This window comes from Anopheles merus, unplaced genomic scaffold, assembly GCF_017562075.2.
Source record: "Anopheles merus strain MAF unplaced genomic scaffold, AmerM5.1 LNR4000130, whole genome shotgun sequence".
Taxonomy (NCBI): domain Eukaryota; kingdom Metazoa; phylum Arthropoda; class Insecta; order Diptera; family Culicidae; genus Anopheles; species Anopheles merus.
In genome coordinates this window covers 50,172-77,620 of record NW_024427710.1, presented here as the reverse complement: position 1 = coordinate 77,620, position 27,449 = coordinate 50,172, and the positions used below count along the sequence as shown (strand labels likewise).

At 39.7% G+C, this 27,449-nt stretch overlaps 1 pseudogene; it reads left to right on the top strand.

Moving 5' to 3' along the window:
• Window positions 1-21,892, top strand: LOC121601627 (annotated as a pseudogene).
• The last annotated feature ends 5,557 nt before the right edge of the window (window positions 21,893-27,449 follow it).

Genomic DNA, 27,449 nt, shown 5'->3' with positions numbered 1-27,449 from the left:
ATGGAACCACCAGCCAGCATTATTATGAAAGCTGCTGCAGCAGCGGCGGCGGCAGCTGCTAAGGCTGCCGCCGGATCTGTTACCACTAAAGAGGAACCGGATTGTGGGGAGATAAACGATCGTGTCGCTTCTTCAGTTGATTCTAGTATGGACAGTAGCGCGCTAGCAATTTGCCTTTCGAGCACAATCTCATCCTTACGTAGTTCTGGGAATTGTAGCACTGGAAATGGTGGTAGAGGCGGTAACATTAGTGGAGGAGACGACAACTTATCAGATAATCAGAATCCACATCTGGAGCAACGACTACGACGTCGAGTACCGCAGCAGCTCAATTATTGGAAAATCTCAACATAATCTGAACCATCATACCACACCATAACCACTCAAGCGTGATCAACAACAATAATCCACTTCACATCAACAACAATAACAACAACAATGGCAACCGTAAGCTTTTTGAATGTGATGTCTGTAATATGAAGTTCTCCAATGGAGCACAACATGCGCCGGCATAAGATGCGCCATACTGGTGTAAAACCGTATGATGCCGAGTATGCCAAAAACGATTCTTCCGTAAGGATCATTTGGCGGAACACTTCACGACGCACACGAAAACCCACCGTACCATTTCCAATTTGTAATCGAGGGTTTCAACGGCAGATTGCAATGCGTGCACATTTCCAAAACGAACCGTTGGTCAGCACGACCTCGTCAAGACCTGTCCCCTATGTAGCTATCGGGCAGGTACGATGAATACTGAGAGTGCATTTCTTCAATCGGCACGGTATCGATTTAGATATCCGGGACCTGGAACGCCGTCGTCATTGCTACTTGCCCTTGATCAACATAACCCAGCAAACTTGTTGCCGCGGCCCTGGCAGCTATGAACGCGGTCAATGCCTCGTTTAGCGATGGAAGTGCAGCAGCCGCGGCAGCTGCAGCAGCAGCTGATTCTATGCAGCGATCAATAGACAACGGCACACCGCCAATGCACTTTCTAACCCCGCATGTCGAAATCTCGATGGACAATGCGGATGATGACAACAGCTTACCACTTAACTGTAGTCGTGACGGCCCCACCGGTACTGGGAAATTCCGCCGGAAATCAACAGGAATCACACCAAGGGAATAGATCGCACAACGGAACTCCTATGCTGCATTCAAACGGCCTAGCCCTGGTGGCAACAATGATCGCCACACACCGACAACATCATCGACATCTCAACGATCTCTTCTGCGCTGGACATTCATGCAATTGTGCGGCCATCTAATGGTGGAACACCAAATGTAGCGTCAACTGGATCCCCGTTTGGTTCGCCTCATTCGCAGATTCAAACGCTCCTTCCAGTTCCCAATCTTCATCGTCGTCGACGACTATCGATGCTTCCGACATTAGTACAAAGCTCAAGGCATATTATTTTTGATAACCCTATTACACCATCGATTAGCTTAATACCTAAAGCAGGTAAGTCACAATATCATTTGTTGTTTAAATAGTTTATTGGGATGATTCTAAACAAGGTAACGGGTACATTGAACATAGTTTCTGTGAAAGTTATGTTGACATTATGTTGATTATGTATTGATTGATGTTTTACTCAATTCCAGTAAGGTGTTTAAGCATGGATTTGGTCAAAATATAGAACAAAACATATATCAAGGCAAGATTAATCACCCAAACTCAAAACCTTCACGTATTTCACTTAAAAAAATAAGTGTAATTTTAAAAGCACTACAACCGAGCGCTCCTTACTTACTTCCTTATCCGGCGCTACAACCGCTTTGCGGACTTGACCAGCCTTATAAGTGCCCGAAACCGTCACGGTCCCCGACAAACGCCTCCACGCCCATCTTGCCACCGCAATTTGCGCCTACCATGCCCCCTCTGTCCCTATGGACGGTCTAAAACGACTTTACGGGCTGGGTCGTTCTTTTCCATACCACAACATTGCCAGCCCACCGGAGCCTGGGGAACTTGATACGCTGCACGACAGTCAGGTCGCTGTACATCTTGTATAGCTCGTCATTATAGCGGCTCCTCCCGCAACTTTCCTTCACGATATTTTGTGCCGTAAAGTCAATGGTCCCGTGTTCCTTTGCCATTTGTCTTATTGAACGTACTGGATTCATTAACATCTTCTTTTTGATAGCAGCGATAACCTTCGGAACCCGAATGGACCTCAGGCAACCTGTGGCTACTTTCGCGGATTGTTGTCATTTCTTTTCTCGGTCAAAACTCCTTTTGACTGTCTATCAAGCCAATCCCAAGCCACGGCGATTAAAATGTCTTTTTGCAACATTCGCGCGCGGGACAAATCACGAATACGCTGCCAATTCGTCATGGTATAACTGTCAACATAAGTAAATAATTTTTTGTATTCACATCCTAATACGGTATGACCTATAGGATACTTACTTACTTATCCGGCGCTACAACCGCTTTGGGGACTTGACCTACGTTAGAAGTGCCCGAAACCGCTCACGGTCCGTTATCCCTGCCAAACGCCTCCACGCCATCTTGCCACTTCAATTTGGGCCTACCATGCCTCCTCTGTCCTTGTGGACGGCTTAAAAAGACTTTACGGGCTGGGTCGTCCGTTTCCATGCGAACAACATGACAGCCCACCGGAGCCTGGCGAGCTTTATACGCTGTACGACAGTGAGGTCGCCGTACATCTCGTATAGCTCGTCATTATAGCGGCTCCTCCATTGTCCTTCCACACATACGGGGCCAAGTATCCTTCTGAGCATTTTCCTCTCGAACGTCATATTTCCGGTTTCGTCATATTTGAACAGTGTCCATGTCTCAGAGGCGCATTTGAGTACCGGTACTATATAGGTACTATATAGTCCCAGCTTCGACCGTCGCGACAGGTTCTTTGAGGTGAACTGACTTTTCAGGCTGTAGAATAACCGGTTGGCAGCCAGCATCTTGCGCGCAACTCAGCTTCATGCTATTGTCGTTGCTGACCTTTGACCCCAGATAGGTGAATTCTGGGACGACTTCAAAAGTGCGTTCATCTATCTGTACATCACGGCCTACGTAGATTCTGATTATTTATTGGCAGGCCCGCTGATGTTTCCACCATCAGTTTGGTCTTTGCCTCGTTTATCTGCAATCTGAGGTTCTCTGCCGCCTGTTCGATCCTTGGTAGGCTTCTGCCTACCGCAGACCAATGATGTCTATATGCCAGGATCTGGGTTGACTTATAGAAGATAGTTCCAGTAGTCTCCACCCTCGAATCGCGGATGGCCCTCTCTAGCGCCAGGTTGAATAGGAGACAGGCAAGCCCGTCCCAATGGCGCAGACCTTTGGTGGTAGCAAAAGGTCCTAAGAGTTTTCCATCCACCCTCACGTGGCAAGCGACGTTGGTCATAGTCATTTAACTAGCCTTATCAGTTTGGCCGGGATTCCAAAAGAGCTCATAGCGTTATACAGTTTCACCCTGGCTATGCTATCTTATGCGGCTTTGAAATCAATGAAGAGATGGTATGTGTTGTGTCTGTATTCGGCCATCTTCTTCAATATCTGCCGCATGGTGAAGACGTGTTTTCTCCGCCCCCATTGTGCACGGGGGCGGGCGATTCTACAACGTATCACTAAGCCAACCAAGTAGTGATCGGAATCGATATTGGCTCCTCAATATGTTCTAATATTTAACAGACTCGATTGCCATGAACACGCCATGCCGGCTTATGAACACGTGGTCGATCTGGTTGAAAGATTCTCCATGCAGGTGCGCCCACGTTATTTTTTGGATGTCCCTCCGCGCACATTGGTGCTTCCTACTACCAGATTGCTCGCTGCGGCGAACTGGATAATCTACTATCATTATTGTTACTGTGTTCATGCAGACTGTGACTGCCAGTGTATTGGCGTTACATTGGCTCCCTACCGACTTTTGCGTTGAAGTCCCCCAGGATGATTATGAGGTCATGCCTGGGGCACGCATCTGTAGTTCTAGCGAGGCGGCCGTAAAACAGGTCCTTCTCCTCTTCCTCTTTCTCTTCGGTAGGAGCATGAACGTTTATGAAGCTTATATTACAGAATTTGCCTCGCATGCGCAGGGTGCATAGCTATCGTTTATAGCCTTGAAATCTATGATTACGGATTTCAGCCGGGGACCTACGGTGAAACCCGTTCCGAGGACGCGGTGGCGGTCGTGGCAGCTGTAGTAAATTTGTAGCAATGCTTACTACGCTTGATGTGCACACCGTTGCGTTTGCTAAGAGCACCGACAAACCGACGTGACACTGGTGTTACAAAAGTGTCCCACACGAAAGTACTGTCATTTACCAGTGAGGCGAACACTTCTGTCAAAGTAAGCTCGTTCACTGCTGCTTCGATGCAAACAACTTTTCTAAATACAAATGGCGAAGGAAGTGTGAGGCAAGATTTTGTGAGAATTATTGCACAAAACACCCAGGAAAATCATTTTATAAGTTTCTCAATCAATACAAAAGATGTGAGAAGTACAAAACAATACGCATTGGAATTTGCGAAGAAAAACAAAAAGGGGGTTTAGCAGTTTCTTCTCTGTGTCAGTGTAGTAAGCGAATCATTATAGAGATGGCGCTAGTGTTTAACGTATTTTCATTTGAAATAAGGAGACAACTTTTGAAGCTTATTTTGTTCGAAGTGTCACGTCGGTTTGTCGGTGCTAAGAGTGCGTACGTTCCATGAGCCCATTTTGATTGTTGTCCTGGGGCATTATGTAGGATCGGTATCGTTAGGTCCGTTTCGACTGGTCCTGCGCTCACGTGGCCGTTTTATTTAACGTCGGGTTGCTCGCCTCCTTAGCGAGGATCATTGGTGGTAACAAAAGGCACTGCGAATTTCATTCCCCTTCCCTTGGCAAGTGACGTTGGTCATAGTCATTCTAACTAGCCTTATCAGTTTGGCCGGATAGTTTCAGACTATCTCTTCGACTTGAGCAACAAGTCGATGTTACAGTATCAGGGAGTATACTTCAAAGACGATAGTCAACACCGTAACACTTCTGTAGTTGTTAATGACGAATCTTTCTCCTTCCATCACGCAAAACATGAATTAGAAAATTGCAATTTTATCAACTTCAACCCCTTCGATGGATTTTATTTCATGCGCAAGGATCCCAAAATAAAGCTTAAATACCAAAATACACACTTTTTCCTTGCACCTGCACAGTAACGTAATTTTAAACGATAATATATCGCATTATGTTGTGCTATTTTTTATTTGCCGATTAAAAAAGAACTTTTTAGAGATATTCGTGAAAATGCAATCACTGGTTTTGTTTCTATTTTCGGCAGTTTGTTCCTATTTTAGGCAGGCTGTGCTCCTATTTTCAGCAACACAAATACGGCTCAGAAAATGTTATAACAATGCAAATAAGTTGACAGAAATGTTTGAAACTTTTAACACTTCACTTTCCTAAGATAAGTGTTGAAAAGTACTTCAATTATTAATTTTATGTTGTCCATTTTGGTCATTTGGATGTCAGTTTTTACAACAACTTTGATGAGAGTTACAAACGAAGTAGACATTGAAGAAAAAGACGGCTATAAAGCTGGACTCACAACTGGCTCACAAATTATCATTTTTCTCTCAAGTTATTTGATTAATTGTAGTGATATTTGATAAACAAAATGTCGTATACTGTGTCGATGTACAAATTGAAGTGTTTTGATCAAGTTTTAAATTAATATTCAGAAATAAAAAATGTGTTACTGTTACGAGTTTCGACAGGAGCCCACAGCATTGAACAGTCAAAAATCAACATTTACCGTGTACCAATTTTCGGTATTTATTCACTTTAAATGAATAATTACTTGTTTTTCGTGATTTTTAAATTCCAAGCGGGCTAGATAAACGCTGCAACCATAGAATCTTTCAATGGTTTACTATTCTGGTTCTTTTAATGACGAAACTTGCCAAACTATTGGCTGACAGCAAATCTGCCGAAAATTGTTGAAACTCTGCACATTTTGTTTGATATTTTGAAAAATATGCAAGTAAATTATGTGAATCTTCGTATATGGGTAACAAATGAGCATATCTCTATTTAAAAATTTGTGTCAAGACAATTTTCAACGCGTTTTTGCCAGTAGCAAACCCATCAAACTCCTGTCAAAATTATAAGAAGTTGAGGGTATGATGGGTTCGATGGATGGGGTTTCGTAACTGTTGTGTCTTTATTTCTTGCCACTGTTGTGTCTTTGTTACTTGCCACTCAGGTACTTTTATGAACACTAATATAAACACAATAACAAAGATAACTAACAAGACAATTACACATTAAAATGCTCGGCCGCGCGCCAGCCGGACCGTGCCCCTGCTGGGAGCCCTGCTCGACCGGCTGCTCGCAATACCTCTCTTGTTCGAGCGCACGACACACGGTAAGCGGCCCGCGCTTAGGGCGGTGGCAACGCTGATCGGATGCGATTTTATCGGACAAAATTTATATGGGATTTGACAGATAACGTCGGACGACGAAATCGCAGTCCGACGTTGTCTGTCAAATCCCATATAAATCTCGTCCGATAAAATCGCATCCGATGAGCGTTGCCACCGCCTTAGTGTGCGTACGACAGTGTGCGTGAAACACTGTCGTCCCTTAAACATTGACCAGTGGTAGCACAACTACCACGGAAAGTCTAGGGATCGGCACGGCTGCCCATAACAGAAACGGAGCGGGTATCCAGTAGCTCAGCTTCGAAAGATTTGAGAGGGTTAATGTAAACACACCAGTTTTTAATGCCGAAAACTGGTACAGTTACTCTATGTCTGGTTTAAAAGAAACGCCAACAATCTGAGTCTACAGACCGGAATCTAATAGCCATTGATTTTAATCAGTACACAAAAAATCCCATACAGAATATAAATTTACCGCATTTTATGAAACTAGTTAATTTGACCCGGTTAAAGAGTTATGCAAAATAATTTCAAATATTTTGATTTTTTTTAAAGTTAGGTATTACAATGCATTGCGTACAAACAATTTTTGAAAAGAATTACAGTTGCATTTAAATTCCAAAAGACATATTGGCTGGTATTATTGAATCCGTTCGTAGCGGCGTCGTACGTCCCAACACTCATTTTCCTAAAGTACTAGACATGTCAAACATACGGCCCGCCTGCCGAAGGCTTTCAATCCGGCCCGCGAAGAACTTTGGCAGTTATTTGAATGTAGCATAAATAGGTTGTAGATTATAAGATAAGATAAACGGGTATATTCATATTTATACACTGAGTAAGAAAGTTTCAACATTCAGTCTTTATAGTTCGATTAACGTAGTGTAAAGTAAGTTACAGATTGTTGCTTGTTTGGGAAGGTATTCGCGAGGATGGCATGTAGCATGTGTTTTAGTAGTTGTTTCTTGCGGACACCCCAACGTCGGTTTCCCCACATTTTCACCTATTTTCTGACTTTGAGGGTTTCTAGGAAGTTCGGAAACCATTCATTGGAATACCACTTTCTTCATTTCATTGATGGGGTACTCTTTAACAGCACTTTAACTTTAACTACACTTTAGCTACACTTTAACTAAATTTAACTATATAACTTCTGCAAAAATCTCAAGAAACCAAGCTCTTTAAAATGGCTGGTATGTTTGAGGTCGACTGTAAGATTAAAGTATTTTTTCCTTATCAAAATGGCCATACAGCTAGCCAACATTTGCCGATGTAGTGCTAAAATGTTGAGTTGAGTACTTCGTGTGTCGTCGTGTGTAAAGGCGATATACGAGTTTTATAGAACTGTCCTTCTTCTTCGGCTCAACAACCGTTGTCAGTCAAGGCCTGTCTGTACCACTTGTGGGCTTTGGCTTTCAGTAATTAATTGATTTCCCCCCATAGCAGGATAGTCAATCCTACGTATGGAGGCACGGTCTATTCGGGACTTGAACCCATGACGGGCATGTTGTTACGTCGTACGATTTGAAGACTGTACCACCAGACCGGCCCAAATAGCATCTATAGCCTTCGTTTATTCAAGCTAACATATTTTGCATATTTTTAGGATGTGCATCATCGTTATTTCTGGTAGTGCAAAAATAAAAACTATATTCACATACAAGCTATACTAGTGTTACTAGTATTTGGTGTAAAGAAGCATTTCATTATATGTAGTAGTTTTTCAACACAAGAACGCATAAGGTCGTTTTACTAAGCTAAGAGTCTTTTATATTGAAATGAATCAATGAACAATGAAATGATAAACTGTAGTTATAAAAACTCCAGACTTTTCGAATTTCAGTACAGATCTAGGCATATCTAGATAATGGCATATCTGGAAAACCTGACAAAAAATCTGAATTTTACTTCTTATACTTTTGTATTTTTAGAGCAGTGTTTGCAATACATTTGTTTGCTCATTCATGTACATGAGCCACTAAACAAAACTTGTGTGATTTCCTGTTTCACAGATAAATAAAATGTGCCTGAAATCCAAGCGTCCGACAATGATTATCCTGCACGTATTTTTAGTCTTTTCGTCCTTCAGTAGATCAGGAGATGATGTATTGTTTTTAATATGGAAGAGAGCAAAAGTATGTAAAATATGTTTTGGCCTTCAAAAATTATCTCCAAAGTTCGTAACAACTTTTAATTGCTATAAACGTTATCAACACATTCCACACACTTACTTGTAAGAATGTACTACTTTGAGAATGATTTAGTTTTCCGTCCATTTATGCATAAATAATAAAAAATCAATCGCTTATAAAAGTGAACTAACATGTGGAGGTTTAGCTCGGGGCCCCCTTTAGGCCGGGGCCCCCCGCGCCCGCTCAGTCCGCTTATAGGAAAATCCGCCACTGCGGACAATATACCCCGGCCTTTAGAGGGTTAACACGAGTATTTTGATTCTTCCCACAAACACTACATGCCATTTTGGATACCACATCTTGAGTTGGTAGATATATATATGTGTGTTTTTTTTTAAACATAGCAGAAATAATGTTCAGCTACAGCTAATTAGGGGATGAATAATCGTTGTTTCGATTCTTACTTTTGAAGATACGAATATTCTAGTTATGGCCTATTCCATTTTATGAAATTTTAATCGATGATTCTCCGCTTGAAGGAAATCCTAATATTCCTCACTCTCATACATCTGCATATACTCATCCTTGGGAGAAATCCTCATAACATACCCCAGCCAACATATCCTGGCACCCTTCGCCTCCATTAGTATGCTCGGTTCGCCATACAGCTCAGCAAGCTGGTGGTTCATCCATCTTCTCCAAACTCCATGCTCGAACATACCGCCAAAGATGGTGCGGAGGATGCATCACTCAAACATGTCCAGATCGTTTGCATCCTCCGCTCGAATGGTCGAAGACTCGTGTTCATAGAGGACCACAGAGCGGATCAATGAACAATATATCTCACATTTCGTGTAGTCTCGAAGTCTTGTGGATCTCAGGACGGCTCCGGATTTTGCTGCTAAAATCGTTGTCCGAAGTAACGATAGATTGTCGCCGTCAATTAATACACTGCCTTCCAGATGGGCCCTATCACGGGCTGAACTTCTGGCAAGCAGGTACTGTGTCTTTGTCGCATTGATTCTCAATCCAATTCTTGCTGCTTCGCGTTTGAGTCGGGTGTACGTCTCACACACCTTCGCTGTTGCCCTTCCGATGATATAGATGTCATCAGCGAAGCCAACAAATTGGAGAGATCGGTAGAGGATCGTGCTACGGATGTTGTCGCTTAGGCCTACAGGGTTTTCCAGGAGTTCTCATAACTGTGGGACACTTTATTGACTCCTTCTTACGTCAACTGAACTTAATGTAATGGGAATTGGACTCTATAGCACCCTTGTTGGACAAATCCAATAGGAATTTACAATAGGAGCTGTCCAAAAAAAGGTGCCGTAGAGTCCAATTTCCATCCAATGAAGTTCACTTCGCATAAGAAAGAGTCAAGGAAGTGTCCCACAACTATGAGAACCTTTGGAAACCCTGTATTAGATGAGAGCTCAAGCTCAGAGGCGCATTTGAGTACCGGTACTATATAGGTACTATATAGTCCCAGCTTCGACCGTCGCGACAGGTTCTTTGAGGTGAACTGACTTTTCAGGCTGTAGAATAACCGGTTGGCAGCCAGCATCCTTGCGCGCAACTCAGCTTCCATGCTATTGTCGTTGCTGACCTTTGACCCCAGATAGGTGAATTCTGGGACGACTTCAAAAGTGCGTTCATCTATCTGTACATCACGCCTACGTAGATTCTGATTATTTATTGGCAGGCCCGCTGATGTTTCCACCATCAGTTCGGTCTTTGCCTCGTTTATCTGCAATCTGAGGTTCTCTGCCGCCTGTTCGATCCCTTGGTAGGCTTCTGCCTACCGCAGACCAATGATGTCTATATGCCAGGATCTGGGTTGACTTATAGAAGATAGTTCCAGTAGTCTCCACCCTCGAATCGCGGATGGCCCTCTCTAGCGCCAGGTTGAATAGGAGACAGGCAAGCCCGTCCCAATGGCGCAGACCTTTGGTGGTAGCAAAAGGTCCTAAGAGTTTTCCATCCACCCTCACGTGGCAAGTGACGTTGGTCATAGTCATTCTAACTAGCCTTATCAGTTTGGCCGGGATTCCAAAAGAGCTCATAGCGTTATACAGTTTCACCCTGGCTATGCTATCTTATGCGGCTTTGAAATCAATGAAGAGATGGTATGTGTTGTGTCTGTATTCGGCCATCTTCTTCAATATCTGCCGCATGGTGAAGACGTGTTTTCTCCGCCCCCATTGTGCACGGGGGCGGGCGATTCTACAACGTATCACTAAGCCAACCAAGTAGTGATCGGAATCGATATTGGCTCCTCAATATGTTCTAATATTTAACAGACTCGATTGCCATGAACACGCCATGCCGGCTTATGAACACGTGGTCGATCTGGTTGAAAGATTCTCCATGCAGGTGCGCCCACGTTATTTTTTGGATGTCCCTCCGCGCACATTTGGTGCTTCCTACTACCAGATTGCTCGCTGCGGCGAACTGGATAATCTACTATCATTATTGTTACTGTGTTCATGCAGACTGTGACTGCCAGTGTATTGGCGTTACATTGGCTCCCTACCGACTTTTGCGTTGAAGTCCCCCAGGATGATTATGAGGTCATGCCTGGGGCACGCATCTGTAGTTCTAGCGAGGCGGCCGTAAAACAGGTCCTTCTCCTCTTCCTCTTTCTCTTCGGTAGGAGCGTGAACGTTTATGAAGCTTATATTACAGAATTTGCCTCGCATGCGCAGGGTGCATAGCCTATCGTTTATAGCCTTGAAATCTATGATTACGGATTTCAGCCGGGGACCTACGGTGAAACCCGTTCCGAGGACGCGGTGGCGGTCGTGGCAGCTGTAGTAAATTTTGTAGCAATGCTTACTACGCTTGATGTGCACACCGTTGCGTTTGCTAAGAGCACCGACAAACCGACGTGACACTGGTGTTACAAAAGTGTCCCACACGAAAGTACTGTCATTTACCAGTGAGGCGAACACTTCTGTCAAAGTAAGCTCTGTTCACTGCTGCTTCGATGCAAACAACTTTTCTAAATACAAATGGCGAAGGAAGTGTGAGGCAAGATTTTGTGAGAATTATTGCACAAAACACCCAGGAAAATCATTTTATAAGTTTCTCAATCAATACAAAAGATGTGAGAAGTACATAAAACAATACGCATTGGAATTTGCGAAGAAAAACAAAAAGGGGGTTTAGCAGTTTCTTCTCTGTGTCAGTGTAGTAAGCGAATCATTATAGAGATGGCGCTAGTGTTTAACGTATTTTCATTTGAAATAAGGAGACAACTTTTGAAGCTTATTTTGTTCGAAGTGTCACGTCGGTTTGTCGGTGCTAAGAGTGCGTACGTTCCATGAGCCCATTTTGATTGTTGTCCTGGGGCATTATGTAGGATCGGTATCGTTAGGTCCGTTTCGACTGGTCCTGCGCTCACGTGGCCGTTTTATTTAACGTCGGGTTGCTCGCCTCCTTAGCGAGGATCATTGGTGGTAACAAAAGGCACTGCGAATTTCCATTCCCCTTCCCTTGGCAAGTGACGTTGGTCATAGTCATTCTAACTAGCCTTATCAGTTTGGCCGGATAGTTTCAGACTATCTCTTCGACTTGAGCAACAAGTCGATGTTACAGTATCAGGGAGTATACTTCAAAGACGATAGTCAACACCGTAACACTTCTGTAGTTGTTAATGACGAATCTTTCTCCTTCCATCACGCAAAACATGAATTAGAAAATTGCAATTTTATCAACTTCAACCCCTTCGATGGATTTTATTTCATGCGCAAGGATCCCAAAATAAAGCTTAAATACCAAAATACACACTTTTTCCTTGCACCTGCACAGTAACGTAATTTTAAACGATAATATATCGCATTATGTTGTGCTATTTTTTATTTGCCGATTAAAAAAGAACTTTTTAGAGATATTCGTGAAAATGCAATCACTGGTTTTGTTTCTATTTTCGGCAGTTTGTTCCTATTTTAGGCAGGCTGTGCTCCTATTTTCAGCAACACAAATACGGCTCAGAAAATGTTATAACAATGCAAATAAGTTGACAGAAATGTTTGAAACTTTTTAACACTCTCACTTTCCTAAGATAAGTGTTGAAAAGTACTTCAATTATTAATTTTATGTTGTCCATTTTGGTCATTTGGATGTCAGTTTTTACAACAACTTTGATGAGAGTTACAAACGAAGTAGACATTGAAGAAAAAGACGGCTATAAAGCTGGACTCACAACTGGCTCACAAATTATCATTTTTCTCTCAAGTTATTTGATTAATTGTAGTGATATTTGATAAACAAAATGTCGTATACTGTGTCGATGTACAAATTGAAGTGTTTTGATCAAGTTTTAAATTAATATTCAGAAATAAAAAATGTGTTACTGTTACGAGTTTCGACAGGAGCCCACAGCATTGAACAGTCAAAAATCAACATTTACCATGTACCAATTTTCGGTATTTATTCACTTTAAATGAATAATTACTTGTTTTTCGTGATTTTTAAATTCCAAGCGGGCTAGATAAACGCTGCAACCATAGAATCTTTCAATGGTTTACTATTCTGGTTCTTTTAATGACGAAACTTGCCAAACTATTGGCTGACAGCAAATCTGCCGAAAATTGTTGAACTCTGCACATTTTGTTTGATATTTTGAAAAATATGCAAGTAAATTATGTGAATCTTCGTATATGGGTAACAAATGAGCATATCTCTATTTAAAAATTTGTGTCAAGACAATTTTCAACGCGTTTTTGCCAGTAGCAAACCCATCAAACTCCTGTCAAAATTATAAGAAGTTGAGGGTATGATGGGTTCGATGGATGGGGTTTCGTAACTGTTGTGTCTTTATTTCTTGCCACTGTTGTGTCTTTGTTACTTGCCACTCAGGTACTTTTATTGAACACTAATATAAACACAATAACAAAGATAACTAACAAGACAATTACACATTAAAATGCTCGGCCGCGCGCCAGCCGGACCGTGCCCCTGCTGGGAGCCCTGCTCGACCGGCTGCTCGCAATACCTCTCTTGTTCGAGCGCACGACACACAGTAAGCGGCCCGCGCTTAGGGCGGTGGCAACGCTGATCGGATGCGATTTTATCGGACAAAATTTATATGGGATTTGACAGATAACGTCGGACGACGAAATCGCACGTCCGACGTTGTCTGTCAAATCCCATATAAATCTCGTCCGATAAAATCGCATCCGATGAGCGTTGCCACCGCCCTTAGTGTGCGTACGACAGTGTGCGTGAAACACTGTCGTCCCTTAAACATTGACCAGTGGTAGCACAACTACCACGGAAAGTCTAGGGATCGGCACGGCTGCCCATAACAGAAACGGAGCGGGTATCCAGTAGCTCAGCTTCGAAAGATTTGAGAGGGTTAATGTAAACACACCAGTTTTTAATGCCGAAAACTGGTACAGTTACTCTATGTCTGGTTTAAAAGAAACGCCAACAATCTGAGTCTACAGACCGGAATCTAATAGCCATTGATTTTAATCAGTACACAAAAAATCCCATACAGAATATAAATTTACCGCATTTTTATGAAACTAGTTAATTTGACCCGGTTAAAGAGTTATGCAAAATAATTTCAAATATTTTGATTTTTTTTAAAGTTAGGTATTACAATGCATTGCGTACAAACAATTTTTGAAAAGAATTACAGTTGCATTTAAATTCCAAAAGACATATTGGCTGGTATTATTGAATCCGTTCGTAGCGGCGTCGTACGTCCCAACACTCATTTTCCTAAAGTACTAGACATGTCAAACATACGGCCCGCCTGCCGAAGGCTTTCAATCCGGCCCGCGAAGAACTTTGGCAGTTATTTGAATGTAGCATAAATAGGTTGTAGATTATAAGATAAGATAAACGGGTATATTCATATTTATACACTGAGTAAGAAAGTTTCAACATTCAGTCTTTATAGTTCGATTAACGTAGTGTAAAGTAAGTTACAGATTGTTGCTTGTTTGGGAAGGTATTCGCGAGGATGGCATGTAGCATGTGTTTTAGTAGTTGTTTCTTGCGGACACCCCAACGTCGGTTTCCCCACATTTTCACCTATTTTCTGACTTTGAGGGTTTCTAGGAAGTTCGGAAACCATTCATTGGAATACCACTTTCTTCATTTCATTGATGGGGTACTCTTTAACAGCACTTTAACTTTAACTACACTTTAGCTACACTTTAACTAAATTTAACTATATAACTTCTGCAAAAATCTCAAGAAACCAAGCTCTTTAAAATGGCTGGTATTGTTTGAGGTCGACTGTAAGATTAAAGTATTTTTTCCTTATCAAAATGGCCATACAGCTAGCCAACATTTGCCGATGTAGTGCTAAAATGTTGAGTTGAGTACTTCGTGTGTCGTCGTGTGTAAAGGCGATATACGAGTTTTATAGAACTGTCCTTCTTCTTCGGCTCAACAACCGTTGTCAGTCAAGGCCTGTCTGTACCACTTGTGGGCTTTGGCTTTCAGTAATTAATTGATTTCCCCCCATAGCAGGATAGTCAATCCTACGTATGGAGGCACGGTCTATTCGGGACTTGAACCCATGACGGGCATGTTGTTACGTCGTACGATTTGACGACTGTACCACCAGACCGGCCCAAATAGCATCTATAGCCTTCGTGTATTCAAGCTAACATATTTTGCATATTTTTAGGATGTGCATCATCGTTATTTCTGGTAGTGCAAAAATAAAAACTATATTCACATACAAGCTATACTAGTGTTACTAGTATTTGGTGTAAAGAAGCATTTCATTATATGTAGTAGTTTTTCAACACAAGAACGCATAAGGTCGTTTTACTAAGCTAAGAGTCTTTTATATTGAAATGAATCAATGAACAATGAAATGATAAACTGTAGTTATAAAAACTCCAGACTTTTCGAATTTCAGTACAGATCTAGGCATATCTAGATAATGGCATATCTGGAAAACCTGACAAAAAATCTGAATTTTACTTCTTATACTTTTGTATTTTTAGAGCAGTGTTTGCAATACATTTGTTTGCTCATTCATGTACATGAGCCACTAAACAAAACTTGTGTGATTTCCTGTTTCACAGATAAATAAAATGTGCCTGAAATCCAAGCGTCCGACAATGATTATCCTGCACGTATTTTTAGTCTTTTCGTCCTTCAGTAGATCAGGAGATGATGTATTGTTTTTAATATGGAAGAGAGCAAAAGTATGTAAAATATGTTTTGGCCTTCAAAAATTATCTCCAAAGTTCGTAACAACTTTTAATTGCTATAAACGTTATCAACACATTCCACACACTTACTTGTAAGAATGTACTACTTTGAGAATGATTTAGTTTTCCGTCCATTTATGCATAAATAATAAAAAATCAATCGCTTATAAAAGTGAACTAACATGTGGAGGTTTAGCTCGGGGCCCCCTTTAGGCCGGGGCCCCCCGCGCCCGCTCAGTCCGCTTATAGGAAAATCCGCCACTGCGGACAATATACCCCGGCCTTTAGAGGGTTAACACGAGTATTTTGATTCTTCCCACAAACACTACATGCCATTTTGGATACCACATCTTGAGTTGGTAGATATATATATGTGTTTTTTTTTAAACATAGCAGAAATAATGTTCAGCTACAGCTAATTAGGGGATGAATAATCGTTGTTTCGATTCTTACTTTTGAAGATACGAATATTCTAGTTATGGCCTATTCCATTTTATGAAATTTTAATCGATGATTCTCCGCTTGAAGGAAATCCTAATATTCCTCACTCTCATACATCTGCATATACTCATCCTTGGGAGAAATCCTCATAACATACCCCAGCCAACATATCCTGGCACCCTTCGCCTCCATTAGTATGCTCGGTTCGCCATACAGCTCAGCAAGCTGGTGGTTCATCCATCTTCTCCAAACTCCATGCTCGAACATACCGCCAAAGATGGTGCGGAGGATGCATCACTCAAACATGTCCAGATCGTTTGCATCCTCCGCTCGAATGGTCGAAGACTCGTGTTCATAGAGGACCACAGAGCGGATCAATGAACAATATATCTCACATTTCGTGTAGTCTCGAAGTCTTGTGGATCTCAGGACGGCTCCGGATTTTGCTGCTAAAATCGTTGTCCGAAGTAACGATAGATTGTCGCCGTCAATTAATACACTGCCTTCCAGATGGGCCCTATCACGGGCTGAACTTCTGGCAAGCAGGTACTGTGTCTTTGTCGCATTGATTCTCAATCCAATTCTTGCTGCTTCGCGTTTGAGTCGGGTGTACGTCTCACACACCTTCGCTGTTGCCCTTCCGATGATATAGATGTCATCAGCGAAGCCAACAAATTGGAGAGATCGGTAGAGGATCGTGCTACGGATGTTGTCGCTTAGGCCTACAGGGTTTTCCAGGAGTTCTCATAACTGTGGGACACTTTATTGACTCCTTCTTACGTCAACTGAACTTAATGTAATGGGAATTGGACTCTATAGCACCCTTGTTGGACAAATCCAATAGGAATTTACAATAGGAGCTGTCCAAAAAAAGGTGCCGTAGAGTCCAATTTCCATCCAATGAAGTTCACTTCGCATAAGAAAGAGTCAAGGAAGTGTCCCACAACTATGAGAACCTTTGGAAACCCTGTATTAGATGAGAGCTCAAGCTAGTGAACGCGTTGTGTATGTGATGGTGGTAGTAGCGCGAACGATAGGCGGCAACACATAAGTGGATTGGTGGATGTTAGCATCCTGTACGTTTCTAAGCACCTAGGCTCCGAGGCGTAAGTGAGTGAGCACGCTACTAGTTTGTGGTTGTGGTAGTAGCGCGAAATAGAATAGACTGTAGGGCTCTAAGCGCTTAGTATCCGAGCGTACTAATTAGTGCATCTTCGAAATAATATTTTTCCCTTCGTCCTCGTCAGGACATTTTCAACTACGGGCAGGAATACGGAATAAAACCTAGTACGCACTACACGGAATTAGAAATAATATTTAGTGTCAGGGATAGGTGTCCAGGGTGCGGTATTAGAGGATCGCCTAGTGATATATTTTTCATCTCACCCTATCAAGGATATTTTTCCTAGAAAAAGATGTTATCCAGCGCTTAAGATACACGTTGTAAAATCATCCCTTTCCTAACTGAAAATAAACCGAATGAGCTAAGCAAGAGAAACGAAACGCAATATATTATTTCACTCCAGAAACGATATAATCTTTGAATGCTTATTGATCCGCCATTGGACCCCTCCAGTGGTAATCCTCGGCGGACACCAGTAGGCAGATAGGCGAAGTCGAATCCGATCTCTGCTCGCTCACTGTCTACTCCTTGAGCTTCTCCTCTTGAGAGTTTCTGCGGCAAAGGTTCCCCTTCCATCTGCATAGCCCCCCCAAAAGCCTGGGGAAACTAGCTGGAAGACAGTCGCTGTGAAGCGCGAACTTTTGCCAAAGGGATCTCAAAGGCGGAGTTCCTGGCGGTGTTAGTGAAGCGAGGCTTAGTTCGCATTGCTGCTCTTCTTCACGGCGGACCCTGGCACCAGCTACCTTCGCGGCTGGTCGGATCTTGTACTGCACCCCGTTTATTGTGGCCTCTAACAGCGAAATCAACTTCCCAGGGAAGTGGTACCTCTGCATGATGTTCCATAGCTCGTTCCGTTCTATGGTGTCGTAGGCCGCCTTGAAGTCAATGAACTGGTAGTGCATAGAGATCTGGCGCTCTCGGTACTTCTGGAGGATCTACCGCAGAGTGAAAATTTGGTTGGTGGTGGATCCGTCGCGCTTTTTGTAGACTGGATGAATGATATCAAGCTTCCACTTCTCCGGTAATTCCTCCTGCTCACAGAGTTCAGTCGCTAACTCAACACTGCCATCAGATTTATTGCTTTTAAGCTGCTTCATGGCGCTGGTAATCTCATCCAGAGTGCTTCCGCCATGCACCTTGTCTTCTTAGTCAATGCCGTCGCTGTTGTAACTGCTATGCTGCTGTTGCTACGGTTGCCTTGTTCTGCCACTTACGCGAATCTCTCCTGCCTCTGTTCCATTTAGGGGTCCTTCGAAGTAACACTTCCACCTTACGACCACCTCCCGCTCATTTCCGATTTTCTTCCACATCCCGGCACATTGCGGTATTAGGAGCAAACCCGCTCCGTGCGGCCCTCAACCTCCTGTAAAACAAGCGGATGTCCCCTGGCTGGACTAGCTACTACAGCCTTCTTTCTATATTGCTGTATTCCCTCTTCAGATAGGATCTTGGCTGTATATTGATCACATAGGATCACTAATCTAATGAAAAATTAAGTTTCCTTAAAAACGTGTTTTGATTTATTTTTTTGTACGCAAATTTTGAAACTATGTTGCAATGAAACATGAATACACTTATCAAAATCATATGAAAAATCAAATCACTAATCTAATGAAAAATGGATTTCCTTTAAAAACTTGCTACGATTTTATTCATTATACGCATATTTTCTTAAATCAGAAAAATGTCCTGCCGATAGTAAAAACCATGAAACCATGTTGTTATGAAAAATAGCTTTTAGCATATGAAAAATATCAAATCTTTACAATTTTTCGGGAAAACAATGTAAGGTTGCACTAATGTTATTCTATAATTTGGTGTTTTAGGAACCAACAACGAACGATGAGTACAACGATATTAAACCAAGAAGCAGTAGTAGCGCCGAACCACCCTCTTCGAATATCAGTCATTCATCGGAATGTGTAACTCCTTCGTCTAGTTTGACATCATTAATCAAGGTACAGCATTTTTATTAAATATCAGTTTGAGGTTTCTTTGATACGTGTACAGGCCAAGTGTAAGATACGATCCCAAGTGACATTTGCTCGATAATGTTTTTTTTTCCATATCTGCTCGATTAGTATTCGATACGCCTGAAATTGTGGATTTGTGTGTGATAAAGTGTGTTGAAAGCGCTAAGATGTGGCGTGTTCGTAAATCACCCACAAAATAAGATTTTGTTTTTCATGAACAATCAAACCTACGAATGTAAAATGAGCTCGACGGCATAGTCCATCGATAGAAGAAAGTCTAATTTACGAACACGCCAAATCTTTGCGCTTTCAACACACTTTATCACACACAAATCCACAATTTCAGGCGTATCGAGTACTAATCGAGCAGATATGGATAAACAATTTCGAGCAAATGTTACTTGGATTGGGATGTGGCTCACATTGACATTCCAGATGTTGTAACTTTTAGATAAGTTTTTTGGACAATGCCATTCATTTCCTTTGTCTTTGTCTGTCATCTTTGTATGTTTTTGTCTTTTAAAGAGCTAATATTGACTAATCTTTATATGACTTTTTTCATTATTTATATATAAGATCGGCAGGTCCTTATTGCTCTTGCAAATTAATGTATGTCCTCAAATGTGATTAATTATTTAATATTTCAATTACGATGTTTTTGTAAACTTTGACTAATAAATTACAAAATTTGATAATGTTCTATTTCAAAAACTATATTTACTCTGAAAGATTACTTGATGAATGGCATCACAATTTAAAGTTTAACCTGAGAACTGGCCACGTTATATGAAAACAAAAAAAATGTGAGAAAAATGGGTGAAACTATCAATTAAGGGAGCCACTTTATATAGACGTAGATTGGCAAGAAATAATATAAAAAATACAGATTTCTTAATGAAACATAACTATCCGTTTCAGGTATCACCATTGAAGTCATTATTGCGAGAAGACCTAAAGCGAAGAATCTCGGCACGTGCCACAACTCGTGCAACCAGGAACGGAATACTGGCCAGTAGTTCACCCATTCCGACTAGTAGTCCCATTCCAAATAGTTCAAATACTGTTACTCCTGGAGCTACTCAGGATAGTGGCAATGGAAGCAACAGCTCGAGCAGCTCAAGTAGCAGCTCCAGCAGTAGCTCTAGTAGCAGCAGCAGTATAGCCGCTATTGCTGCCGCAACTACCTCAAATGGCACCATCACCTCCACCGGACAGGAAACTGACCTGCTACTATCCCTGACCACCAAATCGACACGAAACTTACAGTGTATCTTTTGTGGCATCGAGTTTCCAGATCAAACACTTTATTTTCTGCACAAAGGATGTCACAGTGAAAGCAACCCATGGAAGTGCAATATTTGTGGAGAGCAAATGAACAATGTGTACGACTTCAACTCACACTTACTCAGTAAAAGTCATCAATGATGTTAAGCGAGGGAAAGAGAAACAGTTTACTGGTGATGTTTCTCTTTTTCTGATCGCTTACTTATCATTGAACTATCGTTAATCTCACGAATCGCCGTAAAGTGTCGAGGGCTACCTTGATTAAGAAACCTGGATAACGGCTTCCCTTCCAAGATCGCCTTGAAACGGTCGGAAATGCATCACTAGGATCTACTACCATTGTACAAGAATCGTCCAGCGTACCTTTGTTTGTTGTACCATTAGTAGTGCCGTACTACACATATTACAGCTGTGTGGCTGCGTTCTGTAGTCCACACTTCTTCAGGTTTCAGAATGATACAAGCAATGGGTAAACGAACCAATAGTAAAACGAACACGTGCCTACGACACATAGCGATGGCAACAAGCATTGTTACCGTTATTCTAGTAGGTAAAATTTGGCAGATTTACAGTCCGTCCAGTAGCCTTTAAAAGGAAATAGCAAAATTGAAAGCAAATAGGGAAATTGATGTGTAATTTGAACATCCTGTACGGTGTAATGAGAGGATAGATATTGAAATCAGAATGGATAGTAGACCATACATGAAATGCATGAAAAAATTGCTTAGTGGAAGTCTCCAAGGACTCATTATTTTCTTATTCAAATAGCATCGCACTGCATCGAGACTCAGAAACATACAGATTATAGCCAAAGCACAAATTATATGAAGCAGAAAAACGATAGTGAGTGGAACGAGAAACAGCAACAGGCGATTGAATCCGTTATGTCTGTTAGCGGAGCCCGACTATCGGTTATGTAACTGTTATATATACAACACTGCAGTTGATTTTGCAATATCCAGTGACTCAAAATCACAACGCCTAAATTACTATCGGGCCAGAAATGTAGCCATATTTTGATGGTTACTAGGAAGTTTGCAACACCAGTAAACCAACTGCAGTGATTCGTATTTTATTTTTAAAATTCAGATTCTTTAACATTCTTCGAATCATGAAGCTGATCAAGTAGAATGGATAACCCCTGCGAGGAGTTAAATCAGAGTAGAAGTTAAAAACAATGTTTTGTTGAAAATGTTTTCTTTGCTATTGTTATTTTTTCAAACCCATGTTACAGGGTTTCACACTTTATCTCAAGACCGCGGGACTCCTTCACGAATCTGTCTTAGCTAATGCCAAGACTGCGGTATGATGCTTGAAAACGTTGATGATACCTGAATTCATCGGATGCAATGCTGAATCTGCGGCACATTTCTCGAACACACTGTTCCGCGCCGAGGACATGCGATCGAATATTTTTTACACGTATAACCTTTGTGTACATCAACGTTTCAAGCATCATACCGCAATCTTGGCTTTGGCTAAGACAGATTCGGGAAGGGGTCCCGCGGTCTTGAGATAAAGTGTGAAACCCTGTAATATGTATGATCCCCATTCAAGCATCACCATGATTATAAAAGCAAAACATTCAACACGATACAATGTAATACAATTAGTCTTTTAATGGTCGGTTCTGCATAAAACCTCTTAAAGGATATTAACTAAGTGTTTGTATAAAGTATGATTCCTTTATCCTAATGCGGGCTGAAGAAGGTGTAGTATACAGGTGTGTAAGATGTGTACGAATGGATGTGGATTGTACATATTTGTGCGTGCGTGCGTGCGCGCGCGCGCTTGTGTGTGTGTGTGTGTGTGTGTGTGTGTGTGTGTGTGTGTGTGAGTGTGAGTGTGTGTGTGTGTGTGAGTGTGTGTGTGTGTGGGTGCATGTGTGATATTACAGATGAAATTTATATTTTGCTTTTTTTTGTTACTGTTGTAGTATGGTTTGTGTGTTCTGCTTTGTCGTTTTTTTCTTGTCTGTTATAATCTGTAATTTGCTTCAAATAGTTTTCGTTCAACATTTATGCAAACCTGCTTAAAAATAAATGGTTCACTTTTTGGTTCTAGAAATTGATTGGTTCTTGACTCCCATTATTATGTAAGAAACTAGGATAGCTGAAATCAGGAAATGAAATATGTTACAGAAATATTGTTCAAACTTTACAATAGAACAGTGTTGTTATACCACAATTGAAATTGTGGATTATATGAGCAACTAAACAGGACAAAAATATAATTATATTTATATAAAATCTTGTTGTTATTATAAAACGTAACTTATAGAAGAAGTATAGCAGAAACAGAGGTAAAATGATTGATACATATTTTTCCTCTGTAGATAACGATCTAAAACAAATTAAGTAATCCAAGAAGTGTTATTTTCGTATTTTTATAGCTGCATGTTGAATAAACAAAGGACGACTTCTAAAGCAAAAATTCATCTCATCACTCCCTCAAACTTGTTTTAGACTATATTGGTTCAACTACTCAGCACCTACCTTCACTAGAATATAGTGATATAGAAATATCAAACTGGCATCGAAACAAAACACTTAACAAGCTGCTTGTTGTGAATGTGAAATGTGAATTATTGACCCAAAACTATCCAGCTATATCGACCATAGACAAATTTGCAAACCATGCTGCAACATTTCATTCATTCATTTCATGTAATTCATTTCATTGTTCAAAAACTTATCGAGGTAATTTCATGGTATACTATTCTTGTGCAGCTGTGTACGAAATTCTTATGTATACTTTATCAAAAACAAAAATAGTTGTACTAAAATCTGTATTTTTGTTTTGTATCGAATAAAACATCAGCAAAAGCATTTAGAGAAACAATACAACGTCATAAAAAACAACTTGCTCGTGGTTCAGTGTTTCAAAGTATTTCTTAAAAAATATTCATGCTCATCAAAGTTCAAAGGAAAACAACAGCTGTTTTTGGTTTTTAAATAATTCTGGAATAAATAAAACCACGTGAAATAGTACGACACTTTGTAATATTTTGGGACAACTCTAAAAAGTACAACAAACTCAGAGAACAAATCAAGTTTAAAGAAGAAAATAGGTATTTTCTTAAAACTAGGCCAATAGTTAAATAGTAAGCTGAACAAAAGAGTGAAACTATTTTAGTATTCTCCCTCAGTACCTTAACCTTAACTCACTGTAAATGAAATCTAAAAAATACGGAAAAATTTAACATATTGAAACATTTTACATGTTTTAAAATAATTATTCGGCTACCCAAAAAATCACACCATGGATAAAGAATAAAAATGAAAATGGTACGAATATAATGTACTTGATGAAAGACGAATACGGCTTGCAAACTCAACTATGAATAAAACATGAATTTCATTTCGAAGATATAATTACTGGGGAACTAAAAGAAGTAGATAACCAGACTATGTACAAAACAAGATTTTTATTTAAAGTACAGTTGATAAATGTCTCTCAAAATCGTCTTGGTTTCTTCAAAGTTTATAAAAAGATTGAAACACAAACCAAAATTAACACTTCACTAAAGAGTGTGCAAAACAAAAAGGAAAACAATCTAAAACTCTGTAAGTTTAAAACAATATTGGTATTTGCAAATACACCATGACCTACCCATGAAGCACGATTAGTAGGCTTGTACCACCAAAGTAGTTCCAAATAAATATGATATGGATATTAAATTAAAAAAAAATGCTATTCGAAATAATGCAGCTCAAGCAGTAGTAAAACATTAACAGCAATTGTCTTCTTATTGCTTGATACAAATAATTCATCTCAACTTAAAAGTTATATCTTTCAAAAATCTTGATATAATTCTGATCTAAATGGCGAATGTTTCATTCCTAAATATTCAAAATTTAGCAGTACTCTGATAATTGTACGTTGGAATATGTACGGAAAAGACATGTTGGTGCACTTCTTTCTTCTTCTCACGAAACAAAAAAAACAGAATACATTCATACCAAATCCTGTTCAATTAAAAATTCTAGAATGTTGTGAATTTATTCACTAAAAATATTCAAAATAATCAATTTGAATAAATTTCCATTTTTTCTACAGTTAAATTTGTAAATAACACACGCATTTGCAGTTTAATCTAATAGGCAGCTATATCCATCAATCTTTAAAAAACAGTTACCGTTGTGCACCATGTTGCAAGTCATATTTATGTCAACATACACATTTGCAAACGAAATGAGTTTTGCTGAAGAGTAAACAACTTCGAAAACAGCTGATAGACTGTCGAACAAAGCTGTCAACAGCATTACCTGAGTTTTTTTTTTATGAAACAAGAAATGATATGAATTTCAATTAATTATATATGATGTAGTGCGCTACAGTAGCGGTAAAGAAAGAGAAAAAAACGACAACATAAATGACCGGTACTTTGACATACAAAACACACAAATATTAAAACATGATCTTGGGTAAAATTCTACAATAGCTTCAACTTCCATCGCAATAACTATAAAATCAATAGACAACGCAGATTAATCAACCAAAAAGGGTGCCTTTAAACAAAAGCATGTATAAATAATGAAAAATTGAAACAAAAGCCTAGTACACAAGCTATAAAATCATGTTATACTTACAAATTTTATTTATGAAGAAAACAATAACTTGCTTCACAAAACACATGGTTGATGAAGTAGGTTTTAATGGTTAAATGTCCAAACTGAAAGAAACGCAGGCAACATACAACAACAATAGCTTAGACAGATAAAATTCAAATAGATGGGCAAAATAAAATATTTTGACGCGGATACATTATAAGGCTATCATATAGATTGAACCAAATCAAAACAGGCAAACGGGAATTAAGTGCAAAATGAAACAAAAATAAACAAAGAGCGAATTATAGTCATGCGAATCTGAAGAATGGCAATGAATAGCAATTAAAATATTCTGTTGGTAATGTGAACAAATTCGTAGATAGACAAATGTATTTCGAATTGACATAGGAAGAAACAACAATGCACTTAGGCGTAATGAAATTAATGACAACAACAGAAATTTAATATTGTTTCTTTTAATCAAACCGTGTACTGAACAGTTTATTGTTGTGAATGCCATGCATAGTAAAACATATAGGACCGTGAGAGTTGTGTTGTAACTTAGTTTGAAAACAGTGAATAGGCATAAAGGCTTATGTGATACAGCATATACCAGGAATTATGGAAGAAGGAAGCAAGAAAATAATATATGCGGCAAAAGCATAAAATTAATAGTATATGGAAATGTTTTAACACAAATTCAGGCCTTACATACATAGCAGACATAAATAGAAGAACAACCCAAAACTTTGATCAATCTTTTCATTATATCTTCTGAACAAACTAAGCCATACGGGATAGTACATACAATTGTGCCGGTGTAATTGACGAGAAAGTGGAACATATGTAAATTATAAACTTTAAAGTGAAACCAAATAGCTCATGCCGTAATACCTCAACATACAAACAAAAATGCATACCAATGCAGATATTAAAACGAACCAGAAAGAAGAAACTGAAAGTGAGATAAACTAAACGGAATGAATTAAAATTTTACCAAGCTAGATCATCAAAATAATGTATAATTATGCTGGCGATGAATTCAACCCAAAAACTACAATTATAATTTTTGCAAACAAAAAAACTCCTCTACACGTACTGTTTATGTACATCACTGGGAAACGACCATTAAAAGACATTACATAATGATCTTCAATGTTTCTCGTCAATGAATGGTCTTCGACAACACTATCCAAACAACAAAATAATTCAACTCAAGCTAAGTAACAGTGATTAAAAACACACACAAAAAGCCACGATAAGATGTGAACAATTTAGAAATACAATTTTTAAGGCAAAACGGTGGCAACAACAGACGTTATTATTACATTCCAACTTCATGTGATTCAAAGAAATGTTGTTTATAGGTTGTAATGCGTGCAATTATGTTATATGAATAGAATTACAGATACAGATACTGTTTGTTTGTCTCGTAGGAGAATGAAGGTTTTGAAATAGCTGATTAGATTGCTTGGTTTATTATTTTGGTGTTACTTTTCTGCACTGCACGTGTATGATACTGCAGTAAAACTAGCGCCACTGATGTGTGAATTATTATTCTTGTGTTATTTTGTTAATTACGTTTTGTTATATTTCCTGTTGATGCGATGACCCTACAACGTAATGCGATGTCCCTGTTTTTTCCCTCTTATATTGTACATTGAATGCCAATAATCTTTAATATTCTATTAAGTAGCTTCGTCATTGCGATTGATAAACCTACAATTGTTTTGATTTTGAATTGATTTTTGTTACTATTTTTCACTGTGATGTTTTGCTCGTGTTAACATAAAATGTAACAGTAATATTTACGATTTGGTACCGTTTTTTGGTTTTGTTTGTGTGAATTTCATTTTTTTTAATAAAGGCCCTGTTCTTGTCGATTTCATCCACATAGGTGAAAATGAAGTATTGTTGACTCCTGAACATTATAAATATGAAGCACACTGGATAAATGAAAGTAACCATAAGCTAGAAAGTTATAAGCTTATGTAAAAGCATTAGCGAAAAAAAAGATATTAGTGTGTGTGAGTTTTTGTTACTGACAAAGCAATTAAAATAAAACAAATCCTTAGTGAACAAAAATGTACCTAATTGAATGCTAGCTGAAACGAGAAAAAGCAAAACACAAATCCCAATATATTTATGTAGTTTATACAAGCTCATGTATGAAAGATGGTCTTAGCACAATAATGTTGCTCTGAAACGCAAATAACAAACAGCGATTATTAACAGAACAGATGTGGGAATCGCAATTAGCAGAACAGCATAAACCTACTTCATAAGGTTATGCAATGCCGTACATACACAAATTCTATAGTACACCATTCTCAAAGATACGCGTTATATAAAAAATTGGACA